Source organism: Eschrichtius robustus, chromosome 1 (genome assembly GCF_028021215.1).
Source record: "Eschrichtius robustus isolate mEscRob2 chromosome 1, mEscRob2.pri, whole genome shotgun sequence".
NCBI classification, from domain to species: Eukaryota; Metazoa; Chordata; class Mammalia; order Artiodactyla; family Eschrichtiidae; genus Eschrichtius; species Eschrichtius robustus.
In genome coordinates, this window is record NC_090824.1 from 9200945 (window position 1) to 9219321 (window position 18377).

Consider the following 18377-nt stretch of genomic DNA (forward strand, 5'->3'; position numbering starts at 1 on the left):
TGGTTGAGAATCTGCCTGCCAATGCAGGTGACACGGGTTCGTGTCCCGGTCTGGGAAGATCCCACATGCCGCGGAGCAACTGGGCCCGTGAGCCGCAACTACTTAGCCTGCGCGTCTGGAGCCTGTGCTCCGCAACAAGAGAGGCCGCAACAGTGAGAGGCCCGCGCACCGCCATGAAGAGTGGCCCCCGCTCGCCGCAACTGGAGAAAGCCCTCGCACAGAAACGAAGACCCAACACAGCCAAAAATAAATAAATAAATAAATAAATAAATAAATAAATTTTTAAAAAAAGAGATAATCACAGCTCACGGGGAGTGGGCAGGACAGCTGCCGAGCGCTGTGCTGACAGCTCCGCGTGGCATCTTCACAACAAGCAGGGGAGGTAGTGACTATTATTATCCTCGTTTTGCAGGTGGGGAAACTAAGGGTCAGGCACATTAAGCCATTTGCTCAAGGTGAGAAGGTATGGGCCCAGCGGAGCTAAAACATGAACAAGGCCAGCCGTCAGATCCCAGAGATCATGTTCCCACCCCCAGGGCATCCTGCCTAAGGGAGGGAGAGAGACATACACGCCCCCCAGAGTTCACCATGGCAAATGACTGCAGGGATTGAACAGCCCCAAGTCCCACCTAACTCTGTAAACAGCAGCTCTGCAAGTGTAGAAACAGCCCTTGGACCTGGACTCAAAGGACCATCATTTGAGATCTGAATGATTTGAGGTTTGAGTTCTTGTTGGAAAAGTCACTCAACCTCCCTTCATCTCAGTCTACTCATCTATAAAACGGAGCTAATGATCTTCACTCTATGAACCTTCCAAGGTCGTTGAGGTGAAACAAGGAAGACACCAGACGTGAAGAGTCATGACCCAGAAACCCCTCGACAAGCTTTGTTACTGAAGGTAGAGGAGTCACACTCAGCAAGGCTCTCTGCTCTCTGAGCTCAGGCAGTGGGTGCAGAGAAGAAGGGTGATGCCCCGCTGGTAGCTGCGGTGATTGAGGAATGTGGTGGCTTTAATGCCTCCTGGTTCTGGGAGGTTCTCTCCATGAGTAGCTGGAACTGACCAAGTCCCCTGAACCTGACCGGAGAGATGCCCTTTCAGGTTCCATCAGGATGGACTCTGTGGATACTGCCTGGTGAAGCATGTCAGCATGGAACAGTCTTGCTGGAACGGACCCTTCAAGGCAGCCTGGATGGCTCACCCCCATCCCTCCAACCCGACCTTTTGCTCAGGAGGTGGGGGATGCTGACAGCTCAGGTAGAGTTCTCGGCCACATTTTCCTTAAACAGGTACAATAGTGCCTGGGGATTCGTGTGCTGCGCCTTAAAGAGAGCTGGAGCGAGAACGAGGAAATGCGGCCCTCACATCTGCACTTCTCATGAGGAATTCCCTCGATCAGGGGCTCTCTGCTCCAGTGATTCTGGTCCCCAAGGGCATTTGGCCGTGTCTGGAGACATTTTAAGTCATCACAACTCAGATGTGTGTGTGAGGGTGCCACTGGCATCTAGTGGATGGAGGTCAGGGATGCAGCTGAAAACCCTACAGGGCACAGGACAGACCCCACCACAAAGAGTGGTCCAGGCCGGAATGTCAGTAGTGCTGAAGTTAGGAAACTTTGGTCTAGAAAATATTTCAAGGTCTCCTTAACAGCAGCTGCTGTTACCCCCACTATCCTTTCCTTGTCTTTACTTAATGGCAAACGGCCCTTGGAGGGGGAGGTCTTGACCTACCATGCTTACCACCGTGAGCCCCCAAATGAGAGTTATTACCAAAGAAAAACTCATCTTTTTTGCATAGAATGATGATATTTGCCACCCTATTTTAGATAAGGGTTTTAGACTCATGCTACAATAGCATACAGGCTAGCTTAACTCATCCGGCTCACTCCGTCTACCATCTCCCTAGTCTGCCATCCCATGAATGATGGTGTTAAGACTTGATCTGATGGTCAGGACAGGTAGGCTTGCAAGGGATAAAGGTCCTTTACATTCAGAGAATTTTCCTTTGCCAGTTAGAACTCTTCTCGTACACAATGAAGCATCACCTTTGCAAATCACAGTGTTAGTTCAAAATTATATTAAATTCAAATAAGATCCAGCTCAAGCATTCATGCACTCATCAACCTGCCAACAGAAACATACAGAGCACCTTTTATGCCCAAAACCTTCTGCTCCAGCCTGGAATTCTAAATAAGAAGCGGCGCTGCAACCCACACCGCCGACCACCACCCCCCACAAGAGTGCACACTCATATGGGAACACATACCTGCAGGGGAACAAGATGGATTTGGTGTGGAGGCTCGTGGTGGAGGCTGACAGCTCCAAACCTACTTCCTTTCGTCTTGTGCATGCAGCTAGACGCCATTTCTCATCTTCCTCTGCAGCTGGATGCACCTGGGTCTCTGAGTTCTGGACGGTGAGCTGGAAGTGAGGAGAGTCGCTCACAACTTAGCCCATGAGAACCTCTCGGGCTTGGTCTCTCTTCTTTCCCATCTCCAAGCCAGAGACAGAGGATCCAGCAGCACACTCCAAGACCCCAGGGGATGGCACAGCCATAGGATGGAAGGGTCCCAGGATGGCCGGGGGAAAGACCACCCCTAAGCAAGAATGCCCACGTTGGAGTGAGACGTCAATTTGTATTGCATTAAGCTACTGAAATTTGGGGCATTATTTTCACAGCAGCTAGGGTTACTTGTCCTAACTAATAGCAGATGTGCACCCAACCGTCCACCCAAGAGGAGCTGATTCTCCTTTGTGTCCCCATTATGATTTATAAAGACCTTTATCACAATACCTGGAAGGCCTTGCTGCACTAACTTGTTTATCTCTTTGTGTCCCTCCAGTGGTTGCCACAGACTATTTTCATGGTAGGGGCTTAGGAGTGGCCATCTTACCGCCAGGGGAGATAGGAAACTTGTCTTGAAGCTATAACTGCCTAGAAAATGCACCATTTCACTCTCAACCTAAAAAATAAGAAGATACATTTTGTTGGCATTTTTTCCAGCAAGGATTCTCCCCTAGATTCAACTAGGAAGGCAAAGTCAACATTCTACCAGGGCACTTCTCCATTTTTATTCTCCTCTTAAAAAAAATATAATAAAAGACTGTAAGGCTATTTTTGTTTGGCGCAGTCGAAGGTATTAGCCTACGTCCTCCCTGTAGCAATGCATGTTGTATTGAAGAATCACCCAGCTGTGCTACCTGCTTTTGAAAAGAGACCAGAGACGGCCCTAAGGATCCAGGAGCCACCGGAGGATCCGGGCGGAAGACAATGGTCAGACTCGGGGGCTCTTAAAACCAGAAGAGGGAGGCGGGGCGGAGGCGCCGCGGTGGCTGTTATCGTTCAACCGGGCGCCGCTGGGCTCTGCCTCCCTTGGCTCCGACTGTGTCGATTTCTCCCGCTTCCTCTCGGCCCTTCACTCCGGGCGGCTGAAGGCGGCGGCGCTGCGGCGGGCGGAGTCCGGCGTTTCGAGGCCGAGCGGCGCCGTGGGGAGGGGCGCGGAGGAGGAGGAACCATGTGCCCTGGCGCCGGGCGGCCGCGGCCGTGGCGTACGCCTGTCTCTTCAAGTACATTATCATCGGCGACACAGGTGTTGGTAAATCATGCTTATTGCTACAGTTTACAGACAAGAGGTTTCAGCCAGTGCATGACGTTACTGTTGGTGTCGAGTTCGGTGCTCGAATGATAACTATGGATGGGAAACAGATAAAACTTTAGATTTGGGATACAGCAGGTCAGGAGTCCTTTCGTTCCATCACGAGGTCGTTATTACAGAGGTGCAGCAGGGGCTTTACTAGTGTGTGATATTACAAGGAGAGACACATTCAACCACTTGACAACCTGGTTAGAATATGCCCGCCAGCATTCCAATTCCAACATGGTCATTATGCTTATTGGAAATAAAACTGATTTAGAATTTAGAAGAGAAGTAAAAAAAGACGAAGGTGACGCTTTTGCACGAGAATATGGACTTATCTTCATGGAAGCCTCTGCTAAGACTGCTTCTAATGTAGAAGAGGCATTTATTAATACAGCAAAAGAAATTTATGAAAAAATCCAAGAAGGAGTCTTTGACATTAATAATGAGGCAAATGGCATTAAAATTGGCCCTCAGCATGCTGCTACTAATGCCACGCACGCAGGCAGTCGGGGAGGACAGCAGGCCGGGGAAAGCTGCTGTTGAGTTTGTTTTCACTGTCTCGCTGCCCAGAAGGGACTACTCACCTGTCCTTTCACCCTCTCCTCCTGCTCAGCTGAGACATGAAACTCTTCCAAATGGCTTTATGTCACAGAAGAAGACTTTAATCCTTCGAATTCTTGTGTAGCTTTGAATAAATGATGAATGTTCACTTAAAAAGACAGATTTTGGAGATTGTATTCATATCTATTTGCATCTGATTTCTAGGTCAATTGATGTGATTATTTTTGTTAAATGTTGTCTTGTGCCCTTACCTACGAACTGAATCGTATTGAACACTACAAAGTCATCTTGAGTATTTTAAATCGGTTTGTGTAGTTAGGTTTCCCCACACCTGTGGTTACCTAATGTTTAATATTATGGAATTGTCCTCAAAAGTTTGTCAGTTTTCAAGGCTATAAGGAAAACAGAAGGACTCTTTTAATTCTGTATTTATCATTTACTTTCTGTAGATATAGTTTAATAACCTGCTTGGGTGTAATTTGCCAAGCTTGGATTCTTTAATGCATTTGCATAAATTCTATACCGTTTAGAGCTTAAAGCTACAGAAGCATCGTTAGGAATTGCTTGGACACTGAATTTTAAACTTTTTGACATTGTTAACAAGCATGTTCATCTTTTTCTTGTCACTAGTCCAAGAAAAATATGCTTAATGTACATTCTAAAGGCTATGTATGTGTTATCCTGTTTTAATGCCAAAAGTTTGCTATTTGTCCACAGTTTCTTTAAGACCTCTTCAGAAAAGGATTTATTTGCCTTAATGCATACTGTTGGGTAAAAACACAGTATAATGAGTGAGGTGGGCGGAAGAAAGAACTCCCTCTGCCTGAGCGGCTCCAGGAGGAATAAGTGTCCACATTTAGATGGCACATTATGAGGACTTTAATCTTCCCTTGAACACAATCATGTTTTCTTTTCTTTTATTCACATGATTTCTAAGTATATTTTTCACGCAGGACAGTTTTTCAACCTTGATGTACAGTGACTGTAAAATTTTTCTTTCAGTGGCAACCTATAATCTTTAAAATATGGTGAGCATATTGTCTGTTTTGAAGGGGATATGACAATAAATCTACCAGATGGAAAATCCTGTTAAAAGTAGAAAAGCTTTAGTAATTTGCTCAGTGTGGTGGTTTTATCCTTCTTTTTCTTTTTCTCCCTTGGATTATAATAAAATTGTTATAGCAGTGCAAAATAAAATCCTATGTATAAAAAAAAATTTAAAAATTAAAATAAAACAAGAAGAACCTTAGGAATCATCTCAGGTTGTAGATGGGAAAGCTGAGGCCCCAGGAGGGGTCAGATCACCCAAGGTCATCAGCTGGGAAGCAACAGGTGTCCGAAAGTCTTCACTCTTAAGCATCCCCCACTAAGGTCCAGGTGAAAGCACCTGGGTTCTTCCTAAGGCATCCTTCCACCCTCTGTCCCCAGGATCTAGTGCAAGCAGAGTCATTCATGCTTGCTCCTCCAGAGGCAGGTGTGGGTGTCTGGGGACCTTGGCCCCAGCCTGAAGCCCTGATGTCACACTAGAAGACGACTGGGTCAAGGAGCTGAGTAAGGCTCATGGCAAACATTTCCAGGGAAAATAACCTCTGAGTCACAAGAAGGGTAGCCAGATGGGTCATCTCCAGCAGCAAAGAGGGGGTCAAAGCCATGGGTCCCAGTACCCCTTGGGGTCATATTGCCTGCAGAATAACTTAGGGGATGGGATGGATGGGGAGGAGGGGTGAGCGCAACAGAAATTTTCCTCAATGAGCTGCATCTGGGCAACCTGTCCAACTCAGTCCATCTCCAATCCAATGTCCAGTCCGATGTTCATTTGTCTAAACAGGTCACACTTGCTAGAGGTTAAAAGTACAACTCTGGGGCCAGACTGCCTGGGCTTGAATCCCTGTTCTCCTGCTTACCTGTGAGACTTTGGATAATCACTTACCTCTGCTTGACTCAGTTTCCTCCTCTGTAAAATGGGGACATTAATTGTACCTGCTTCATAGGGCTGCTGAGAGGATTACAAGGAGGCTGGCACCTGATGAGCACTATATAGATACTATGTATATACTATACATACATATATATATGAGTATAAATATATGTAAATGTGTATATACGAGATTACTTTATAATATACCTCGTGCTTGTCCATTTCATGGTTTTACGCCAGGACGAGCCCACCTACCCTGGGGACAATGACTGTCCAGGCTGCTCTATGCGTCACGAAAACTCTCTTTTTTGACTTAAACCAAAGGGAACACAAATGTCTTCTTTTTTTTTTTAACATCTTTATTGGAGTATAATTGCTTTACAATGGTGTGTCAGTTTCTGCTTTATAACAAAGTGAATCAGCTATGCATATACATACATCCCCATATCTCCTCCCTCTTGCGTCTCCCTCCCACCCTCCCTATCCCACCCCTCTAGGTGGTCACAAAGCACAGAGCTGATCTCCCTGTGCTATGCGACTGCTTCCCACTAGCTATCTATTTTACATTTGGTAGTGTATATATGTCCATGCCACCCTCTCACTTTGTCCCAGCTTACCCTTCCCCCTCCCCATATCCTCAAGTCCATTCTCTAGTAGGTCTGTGTCTTTATCCCATCTTGCCACTAGGTTCTTCATGACCTTTTTTTTTTTTTCCTTAGATTCCATATATATGTGTTAGCATACTGTATTTGTTTTTCTCTTTCTGACTTACTTCACTCTGTATGAGAGACTCTAGCTCCATCCACCTCACTACAAATACCTCCATTTCGTTTCTTTTTATGGCTGAGTAATATTCCATTTTATATATGTGCCACATCTTCTTTATCCATTCATCCGATGATGGACACTTAGGTTGCTTCCATGTCCTGGCTATTGTAAATAGAGCTGCAATGAACATTTTGGTACATGACTCTTTTTGAATTATGGTTTTCTCAGGGCATATGCCCAGTAGTGGGATTGCTGGGTCGTATCACAAATGTCTTCTGCTATCTGGAGTGTGACTGCTGCCGTAAGCTTGGTGGCCCACTGCCCCAAAACTGGCTTTCGGGGAAAAAGACCCAGGAGATGTGATTTAAAGGAGGATAAATATTTCCCCCTGTGTCTGGAATCAAGGGGCATTTGCTTTCAGCTTTGAGGAATGCATTCTTTTCTGTAGCCCCAAATAAATCTTTATGGAGGGAGGAAATTACCAGAGGTAAAACTGAGTATGTTTAGTAGTGCCTGACTCACTTGGGGACAGCACTGGAATGCCAGTGGGCCCAGGCCCTGCTGGTCATCCCTCTCCCAGAGCAGGCTGCCCACTTAGAGGGCGGAGGTGGGGAAGGGGGCTACACTTCTGTCCTCTGGCTGACATCCTGCAGTGACCTCACCGCTGATGCTCTGGGTGGCCAGGAGAAAGATGCTTCACCTCTTTCTGGGCTTCTCTTTCCTCTTCAGTAAATTTAAGATAATAATGATGAGTCCTGCCTTGTATTATTAGCGTTGATTAAATCACAGATGCAAACACCTTTGCAAAAACACAAAGAGGTATTATTCCAATTAACTCGTGGCTGATCTGCCCCCTCCCACCCACCAAACTCAGCGTCTCCTTCCTTTGATAACTCCAAAGGGGTTAAAAGATTTGCATCTTGGCTCTGCCATTTACTAGATTATACCTTCAGACAATGCATCACTTCTCTGTGAAATGGGGATAATAATAGTACCTCCCTGAAGAATTGTGGTGAGAATTAAATGAACAAATCCATGGTAAAGCACTTAACTCACATCAGTACCTGCCACAAAGCAAATAGACATTGACAGAGATTAGCAGTAAGGGCACACTTAACACCTTGTGTGTAATTTGTCTCTTTTTGTGTCATTCCTATGCGATTGTGGGCTCCTCAAGCACAGGGGCATGACCTTTCTATTTTAATATATTCTCCTTTGCAGTGGGTATGGGATGCCTCCTGCATACCTCTCTCTCTAACGGAGTACAAGGCTCTCACTCGCCTCACCTCTTTTCCAGCCACTGCTGCCCTGGCCATTTCTGCTGAGCTTTGATCAGCTTTGTACAGAGGTCGCTTGGTCTCAGCTTTTGGCCATGTGTCTCTTATGCCCTGTCCCAGGGCTTCTTTCATGGGTGTCACAATCCTGGCACTCATCCTTGCCCAACCGGAAGTGTGGGAAGTTAACACCGACGGGCAGGTCTTGACCAATGGGATAGGAGCCGACGCCTCCACTGCCTTCTCCCAGGAGCATAGTCCTGAGAAGCATTTCATAAAGTGACTCAGAGTGTCCATGGGATGGAGCAGTCACTCAGAGTGGTGGCCAGTTTAATAAGGCCTCCTTGCATTGGGTTCTCCCTTCCTGTTTCACTTCCCCAGGCCCTCCCTCCTGCTCTCTGGTACTATGTTCTCCAATAAACAGCCCCACTACAGGCCTTTCTCTCAGGTTCTGTCTGCAGGGAGCCCAGGCTAAGACATCCTCTTGCTGTGTTTCCCATCACAGGGAATGGCAACCCCATCCACACTGGTTCCAGGAAAGAATCTGGGGAGAGATTCCCTACTCTTCCTTTCCCTTCTTTACTCCTCCCCCCGCACAAAACACCCATCCAAATGATTTTCTTTCTGTTGATTCTATTTTATTTTCTGTTGGTTTGATTTGACTTCCTGTTGATTTTATCCTCCTACTTATTGATTTTATCCTCCTACTTATTGATTTTACTTTATTTCCTGCTGCTTCTTTTTTATCTCCCGTTGATTCTACTTCCTGCGAGCTTTTTCAACAGCTAGTCTCTCAGCATCTCAGCTGCCTCTGCCTTTGCACGGGCCACCACCATCCCTCTCCCAGCACACAGCGGCAACCTCAACAGTCTCCCTGCTTCCAGCACTCAACAAGGCCAGATCTCAAAGACTCTTGTATAGCTTGCTCTGTAGTTTGAGCTTTACCCTTACTCTGGTGGGAGGGGTATGGCGGGAGTGGAGGGTGGTGATAAGGAGAGTCTAGAGGCAGGGAGGTAGTTCAGGAGGCTCCCACAAGAACCCCAGGCAAGAGGTGGTAAAATCCCAAGAAGCGGGAGATTTGGCAATAGATGTTTTGAGTTCGCCCTCCACCTCTTGTTTCCTGGGAGTCCTGCAACTCATAACATTCACCTCCCAGATTTCAGTGGGTGGGAGCAGTCTCAGAATCTGAAGAATCCTGCACATTTGGCCTCAGGGGACTCAAGAACCCGCTGTGAGCAGGCTTCCTGTCCTCAAATAAAAGTGCTGCTTCATCTCCAGGCAGGGAATGGAGCCGCCAAAGGGAATTAAATTAATAAACTGCATAAGGAGCCTAGACCCACTCCAGCCCTCTCTGTGAATTATCCCAGCACCAATGCCCTCAGCCTCTGTGCTGATTAACAGCAGCTCCAATCTGAGGGGGCAGGGAGTCTGAAGTCTGCTATTTATACATCTATCATTGTTACCCACAGGTGCTTGGTGGGGAGGAGGTCCAGAAAAAGCTTGTCTATGCTTAAACTGAAACTATAATACACTGTTTATTTAGGGACCAAGGAAGGCTGTCTAGGGCCCATCTTTTATTTTCTGTTAACCAACATTTTTATGTCAACCATCATATGTAACTCCCCTAATCTTCTGAAGGGACACTTTTCCCCTCCATTTTACAGATGAAGAAACTGAGTCTCAGAGAAGCAAAGTAACTTGACTAAGATCATGCAGTTGTGTCTCCATCCCCACTATATGCTGAAAGTTCCTTTTAATCTTTTCCTTTAAAGGGCTGGTCAGAAAGACTTCTCTGGGTGGAAAGAATAGGCTATAATCGTTGGCCCACTTTTCAAAGGTTATTTTTTATCTGGAGCCAAAGGACCTATTCCCTTTCATCCAGAGGCTGCCTGTCTTTTGAGGCCATTCCAGTACCCCTCCCCCACGAAGACCACTGGCAGCTCTCCAGGCCACACCAGCCACTCTTACCTTCAAGTTCCTATAGCACCTAAGCCTGTGCTGATCTTTTGGCTTTTAATTATCAGAATTCCATATAACTTCTCTTTCTTTATTATTTAACACTTGATGGTCATTTCATTTTAACAATAGAAACCTTCTAACTGAATATAGTATACTACAGCAAATTGTAAATATTGTGAGTGTATAGCATGTTAAATGATCACAGACTGAATCCAGCTGTGCCACAGGACCCAGCCCATAAGGGAGAACATGGCCAGACCCCTAGGAGCTTCCCTGTATCCCCTTCCAGCCACTATCTCCCCAACCCAGAATAACCACTCTCTCGATTTATGACTCTACAGATTAGCTTTGCTTCTCTTGGTGCTTTCCATAAATGCAAATGTAAAAGTCACGCAGTACATACCCCTTTGAGCCTGGCTTCTTCTGCCCACACAATGTCTGCGAGTTCACCCATGCTGTTTAACTTTCCTCACCCTTCTGTTTGTGGGATCCATCCATTTTGTTGTGCATAGCTGTAATTTGTTAATTCTCATTGCCAAGTTGTATTCCACTGTATGGAAATACCATGATGGAACGAATACCATTTGACCATTGATGGGCTTTTGAGTGGTTTCCAGTCTGAACAGTTTTGCAATGAACATTCTAGTCCACGACTTCTGGTGGACATAGGTTCACATTTCTGTGGGGTGTGTACCTAGGAATGGAATTGTTGGGTCATCAGGTATATGTGTTTTCAGCACTAGTAGAAATCGTCAGATGATTTTCCAAATTGCATGAATTTACACTTCTACCAACAGGGCATAAAGATCCAGTTGTTCACAAGCTTACCAGAAGTTGATATTTTCTTTTTCCTTTTATCAATTCTGGTTAGTACACAGTGGTCTCTAATACTGGGTTTAACTTGCATTAAACCTGATGCCTAATGAACTTGAGTTTATTTTCATATGTCTATTGGCCATTTGGATAACCTCTTTCGTGAAGTCCCTATTCAAGTATTTTGCCAATTTATCTACTGATTGCCTTTTTTTATATTGATTTGTAGAAGTTCTTTACATATGTTGTATAAGAGTCCTTTGTCAGATACATGTACTGAAAATATCTTCTCCCACTTGGTGAGTTGACTTTTTATTCTTTTATAGTGTACTATGTGAGTAGGCTTCCTCAATTTTAATATAATCCAAATTTATTTATTTTTTCTTTATGATTAGTGATTTTACGTTCTACTTAAGAAGCCTGTCTACTTCAGGGTCACAAAGATATTCTGTTATGTTTTCCTTTTAAAGTTTTATTATTTAACCTATCTCATTTAAATCTGCAATCCATCTGGAAATATTTTTTGCACATGGTATAAGATAAGGATTCATTTTGGTTCATGTATATATCCACTTCCCCCCATACCATTGGTTGAGAAGACCATCCTTTCCCCACTGCTTGTCAATTTAAAAAAAGACTTCTAGGATTTTGATTGGGCCTGCATTGAATCAACAGATCAATTTAGGGGGAATTACCATCTTAACAATAATGACTCTTCCAACCCATAAATATTCTATTTCTCTCCATTTATTTAGGTCTTCTTTAATTTCTCTCAGCTATGCTTTGTAGTAGTCAGTGTACAGCTCTTGCACATCTTTTGTCAGATTTCTCCCTAAGCATCTCATAGTTGTATGCTATTCTAAATGATATTTTTAAAATTTCTGATTGTTTGTTGGTAATATTGAGAAATACAATTGATTTTTATATACTGATCTTCTAAAATTATTACTTCTAGTAGCTTTTTTAAAAATAGATTTCATCAGATTTCCTACGTAGGCAATCATGTCAACTGTGAATAAAGACAGTTTTCCTTCTCCCTTTCCAATCTGATGCCTTTTATACCAGGGGTCCCCAAGCCCCGGTTAGGAACTGGGCCGCACAGCAGGAGGTGAGGGTGGGCGAGCCAGCGAAGCTTCATCTGCCACTCCCCATCATTGGCATTATCGCCTGAACCATCCCCATTCCCCCCCCACCCCACCCAGGGTTTCATCTTCCACGAAACCGGTCTCTGGTGCCAAAAAGGTTGGGGACTGCTGTTTTATGTATTTTTCTTAATTTATTGCCCTGACTAGAAACTTCAGCACAATTTTGAATAGAATTTGTGGGAAGAGACATTCTTGCCTTGTTCCTAAACTTAAAAAGCATTAACTATTTTACCATTAAGTATGTTAGCTATAGATTTTCATAGATTACCCTTTATCAGATTGGGCAAATTCCCTTTTATTCCTAGTTTCCAGAGACATTTTATCAGGGATGGATGATAGATTTTGTCAAATGCTTTCTCTGCATTTACTGAGATGATCATATGTTTTTTTTCTTTTTTTTTAGTCTGTGAATATGGTAAGTTACATTAATTCATTTCTGAGTGTTAAACTAACCTGGCATTCCTGGGATTTGGTGGGGTTTTTTTGTTTGTTTGTTGGTTAGTTTAGTTTATTATGCTTTCTTTTAGTTACTCTTGACTTATGAAATCTTTTACCTTTGCTTAATTTTCCCTAATCTCTGCTAAAGGTTATTAATACCTATGTCTTCTCTCCACCACTTCCTTTCAACCAAGATAAGAACTTCAGCATTGATGGACTTAGAAGGTTCCTAACCTCCTGCCCAAAATTATGTTGTTATGTTATGTTTAATACTGGATTTTGAGGAGGATGTTTCTTTAAAAATCATTCCTTATTCATAGAACAATAAGCCTTACATATTCAGTGCCCATTCCTTACTTCCCATTCCATGTCTTTGCCTGCATGATACATTTTGACCACTTACGTAGATATTGCTATGGTTGGAACAAAGAGCATAGGGTGTGGGGTAGTGGGGGAGAGGGTAGTGGAGGTTAAAGGCCAGATTATGATGAGCCTTGGCTGCTAAACTAAAGAATTTTTTTCCCAGAAGGCAATAGGAAGGTATAAATCAGGTATAAAGGAAATGTAATTTTGATATCAAAAGTTATCATAAATGTAAAGTAAATAAAAGTATGGTATTGATGCAGCAATAGATACATAGGAAAATGAAACATGATAGCTCAGATGTATGTCCACACCTATGATCCTATGATAACCTGGCATATGGAAGAAGTATCTCATAGGGCACTAGGTAACAAATGCACTATTTGCTTAATGGAATGAGGAAATTTTGTGTGGAAAAAATTGAACTTTTACTTTACGTAACCCCCCAAAATGGCTTCCAGGCATACTGAAACCTAAATGTTAAAAAAATAAACAAACTTTAATATTTCTGAATCAAATATAACTAAATATGTTTATGACATCAGGGTAGTGAAGAAACTACCCTGGAGGATTGGCATGTATTTTCCATTTTAGCCATTGTGGTGGGTAGGATTTCACTGTGGTCTAATTGACATTTCCCTGGTGAGTAAGGCGGTTCAGCCCTTTTTATATGTTTATCGGTCATTTGGATCTCCTCTTCTGTGAAGTGTCTGTTCAAGTCCTTTGCCCACGCTTCTATTAATTTGTTAGAATTCTTCATGTATTCTGGATGCGAGCAGTTTGCCAGTTCTAGAGGTTGCAAAGGTAACACCCTGGGTTTTTATTCTCTTTGATGAAGAGAAATCCTTAATTTCATGAAATCCAATTTACCAATGTTATTAAAGGTGAATTTAGGGTTGAGTTTCGTGACTCCCTGTGTCGCTCCACTCCCCACTCTGGGTGACCCAACAGTTGATGGGAGAATGTGCTTCTGCCACTTCCCAATATAAGACTTTTCTGGACAGTAGTTTTCTCATTCCAGTATTTCTTAAGTGTCTTCTGTGTGTCAGGTTCTCGTAGGTGCTCAGGATACAAGGAAACAAGTCCAAGTCTCTGCCCTTATGGAGCTTACATTCCCGTGAGGAATTAGAAAAAGAGTTAACTTGGAAATCTTCACTATGAGTAAGGTAATAAATCAGCAAGACTGCTGAGTGGGCTGCGTGGGATCAGACATGATGAATGTGTCAAATCAGAAAAAAGCTATGACCTTCCCCAGCAGTCCTCAGAAACCCGGGAAGAGATCAAACCAACAGCAGACGGTTGTAAATTAGAATGAGGGGAAAAAACGGCAAATGTTCCAGAAATATATTCCAGTCTCCCAAGGTTATTGCCACAACTGGTTTGTTTAGTTTTAACAAAATGTAGCAATGCCCAGATGAATCCAGTGGTCAGATTTTTGGCACAGATACAAACCAGGAAATGAACAAGATCATAGTGAGGACACAAAGCTTTAAGAAAAATGGCCGTTACGCAGCCTTTGCCATCCTTAGCCCCTCATCCAGATAAGGTCATGTAAATTTAGACAACAGATTAGAAGAACGGAGATACACAGGCCCTCATTAAGGAGTGGTGAACAGGAAGAGAAGAGAAAGTAACTAAATGCCTTCGGAAGTCAATAGAACTAAAAAGGCACAGGAGTAGGGGGCGTTCAAGCTATTAGGGAGATGGCCTGGGTATTAAAACTTCTTATGAATATTTCCAAAGCATAATATGGTTAATCACTTTACCTGATAAGTCAATAAGAGAAAGCTTATTTATATTTAGTCTACTGTCTTTATGAACTCCAGGACAGATGTCATACTCTGGAGGAGAGATATTTTCCCCTAAAAATGATTTAAGTTGTCCTAAAGGAGAGGGAAAACTTCAGTTATCAAGAATCACAAATCACATGATGGATAATTCTTAATTTTTAGAGTCTTGGACCCTCTTCCTAGAAAAAAGTCGTATATTTCCACACAAATAAAATTGTACATGCAATTCCAGGATCCTGGTGCCTAGCTTTGAATTTCAGATTGCAATCTCTGACTCATTTCCCAGCAATGTGAATAAACAGTGTTGCTATTTTTGTTCCACTTTGCCAAAGTTAATGAACCTTCCAGGAAGCCCTCTCTGCAGTTTTACTCTTTAATAATAATGTGCTTAAAATCCATGTTTATAAATGTAGTGTAATCTTAGCTAATCTTCCCCAGCTCTATTTCATTGCTGAGTAATTTACATAGGACTTGAATTTATTCACTGATTCATTGCACCACCAGATGCCCCACCCACTGGAGACATCTGGCCTGATCTCCGCTTCCTTCCATCCTTTCAGGTCTGTTTCCAGATCCCAGCATGCCTCCTGCCCAGGTGCACCTGAGTGTTGAAGCCCTGTGTCCCGCCTCCACCCTCCAATATTGCATCTGTATCAGTCAGGGTTCTCCAAAGAAATAGAACCAATACGAGCTATCTATCTATCTATCTACCTATTTACTGATTGATCAATCCTTTTTGCTTGTTGACAAGGATTTTAGAAAAATTTATCCTTGATAATTTTTTTACAATGTATTTACATATCTTTTCCCTTATTTATTCTATTCTGATGACATCAATTGTCTTTAGTTCTGGAAATTTCTCAGTTATTTATCAGATACTGCCTCCCTTTTATTCTCTTTTCTCTGCTTCCGGAATTCTTATTAAATAGATACTGGAATTTGTGCATTTATCCTCCAGTTCTCTTAATTTCACACTTTCCAACTTTCAGTCTGTGATGCATTTAGGGAGCCAATCTTCCAGGCTTCGATCTTATCTATTCTGCTATTCCACGTACCTAGTGAGTCTTTAATTTCAACAATTGCATATTTTGTTTCCAAGATAATAAGAACAAATGTTAATTGAGTACTTACTATATGTTAGGAGCTACTCTAAACACTTTACAAATATTAACTATTTAATCTTCATAAAAACCCCATGAAGTAGATGTAATTTTATTATTCCCATCTTCCAAACAACAAACTCAAAGCACAGAGAAGGTAAGGGACTTGCCCAAGGTTACAGACCCAGTAAGTGACTGATGGAATGTAGATCCAGGCAACCGATTCCAGAGCCTGTGCTTGTACCTCTACAGTACTGCATCTCCAGAATATGATTTTTAAAAAAAAATAACCACTTATACTTGTGTCATTGCCATAAAACACAACCTTACTTTCTGTAGGCATATCAATTATGCTTGTTTTAAATACTGCTTCTGGCTGTTTGGGTTGCTCTGTTCCCTTAGGTGTAAGTTCTTCTGTTTTTTGCCTCTTTTTCATGGTGTGTGTGTTCTTGCACCCTCCTGTGATTCCTTTCCGTGAGTTCATCTCAGAAGTTGTGCTCCCCTATAAGAGTTTCAGCCGTCCTGGCTTTGGAAAAATATCTGGGGGATGGGCAGAACTTCTATTGGGCTTGTTTCTCTTCTTCTCCAGGGCTAAGGAGTTTGACTGGGTCTCCAGTGGGCGGGGGTGGGGGTCTTCTGCTTATTTATGGACTTCCTGCCCCCTTCCAGGGCACTGCCCAGCTCCTATCCTGAGTACCATTCCTCCAGAGAACAGATGTAATTTTTCCCTTAACCAGGGTGGTGGGTGTGGAGGTGGCAGTGAAATCTTCACAACAGCTGGACCAAACACCCTGCTGTAAAATTCTAGTTAATCCTTTGGTTGCCACTTCCATTCCCTCCTCGCATTAATTGTGACCATTTCTGTGCATGGAGCTCCCATCTCGTGACTCACACCTCATTTGGATGGTACTTCCTTGTAGGCAGGCTTGCACTGCTTTCTCCTTTGATTGAATTTCTTTTTTCCCCCCACCATTACTCTTCATAAACCCTGAGTCAGTTTTAAAATATCTTTGTAAAGTATCTGGAGTTTGAGGAGAGAGACAAAGAGACAGGGAGAAGTGAAGAAAGGGAGTGTGCTGCTTATCTTTTAAGCCACTTTTTGTGTTTTGCTAAACAATTTTCAATTTATCATTCTTTTCCATTTTTGTTTGTGGGTCTTGTTTCTTCATGAAAAAAAAATACATTTCTCCTAAGGTCACAGAAGTAGTCTTATGTTTTTCTTGCAATAGTTTTTAAGTTGTATTCTTCACTTGCCTATCCCCCACCAAAAAAAAAAAAAAAGAAAAATTGTGGAAATAAAAATAAAACTCCTGAAATGAAAAACTCAATAGATATAGGCTAAACTGCATAATGGATACCAGTAAAGAGTAAATTACTGAACCAAAAAATCAGTCTTAGGAAGTCTCCTGGGATGTATTAGCTAAAAGAGAAGGAAAGAATAAAAATGAGCTAAGACATGGAGGATGAATGCAGAAATATAAACACCTATTTAATAATGCTTCCAAAAGAAGAAAGTAAAAAGAATGTGAGACAAACAATAATTGAAGAAGTAATAGCTGAGAACCTTCTAGATCTAAATAAAAAACAACTTAGGTCTCATGGCCCAGAACTAAGGCATATGGTCACCCCAAACTAAGAACTACCTTAGAGAAATCAGGATTTACCGATGAGCTGGGTCATCACTACTCCCAGTTACCGGAAGAACTTAGAGGTAGAGGCCCCCAAAAATCAGGGTTCTGCAGCATGAAGAAGAAGGGAAATGCGGGCTGGGTAGCTAACCTACGGCATTACAGTAACCGCTACACCACTAATGTAGATCATTTCAATAGATGCAAAATAGGCATCCAATAAAATTCAATATATATGTTTTTAAAAAAAAAGCTGAAGAACTAGGAATGGTAGGACATTCTTTTTTTTTTTTTTTTTTTAACATCTCCATTGAAGTACAATTGCCTCACAATGGTGTGCTAGCCTCCGCTCTACAACAAAGTGAATCAGCCACACATATACAATATGTTCCCATCTCTCTTCCCCCCCGCATCTCCCCCCCTCCCACCCTCCCCATCCCACCCCTCCAGGCGGTCACAAAGCACCGAGCTGATCTCCCTGCGCCATGCGGCTGCCCCCCACCAGTTATCTATTTTACATTTGGTAGTGTATATATGTCCATGACACTCTCTTACCCTGTCACATCTCACCCCACCCCCTCCCCATATCCTCAAGTCCATTCTCTAGTAGGTCTGTGTCTTTATTCCCGTCTTGCCACTAGGTTCTTCATGGCCTTTTTTTTTTTTTTCCCTTAGATTCCGTATATATGTGTTAGCATACTGTATTTGTTTTTCTCTTTCTGACTTACTTCACTCTGTATGACAGACTCTAACTCCATCCACCTCATTACAAATACCTCCATTTCATTTCTTTTTATGGCTGAGTAATATTCCATTGTATATATGTGCCACATCTTCTTTATCCATTCATCTGTCGATGGACATTTAGGTTGCTTCCATGTCCTGGCTATTGTAAATAGAGCTGCAATGAACATTTTGGTACATGACTCTTTTTGACCTATGGCTTTCTCAGGGTATATGCCCAGTAGTGGGATTGCTGGGT

The 18377-nt window shown here is 42.9% G+C and overlaps 1 pseudogene; it reads left to right on the forward strand.

The window, feature by feature from the left end:
• The window catches only part of LOC137763491 (ras-related protein Rab-2A pseudogene), a 41972-nt pseudogene extending 37791 nt beyond the window's left edge, over window positions 1-4181 (forward strand).
• The last annotated feature ends 14196 nt before the right edge of the window (window positions 4182-18377 follow it).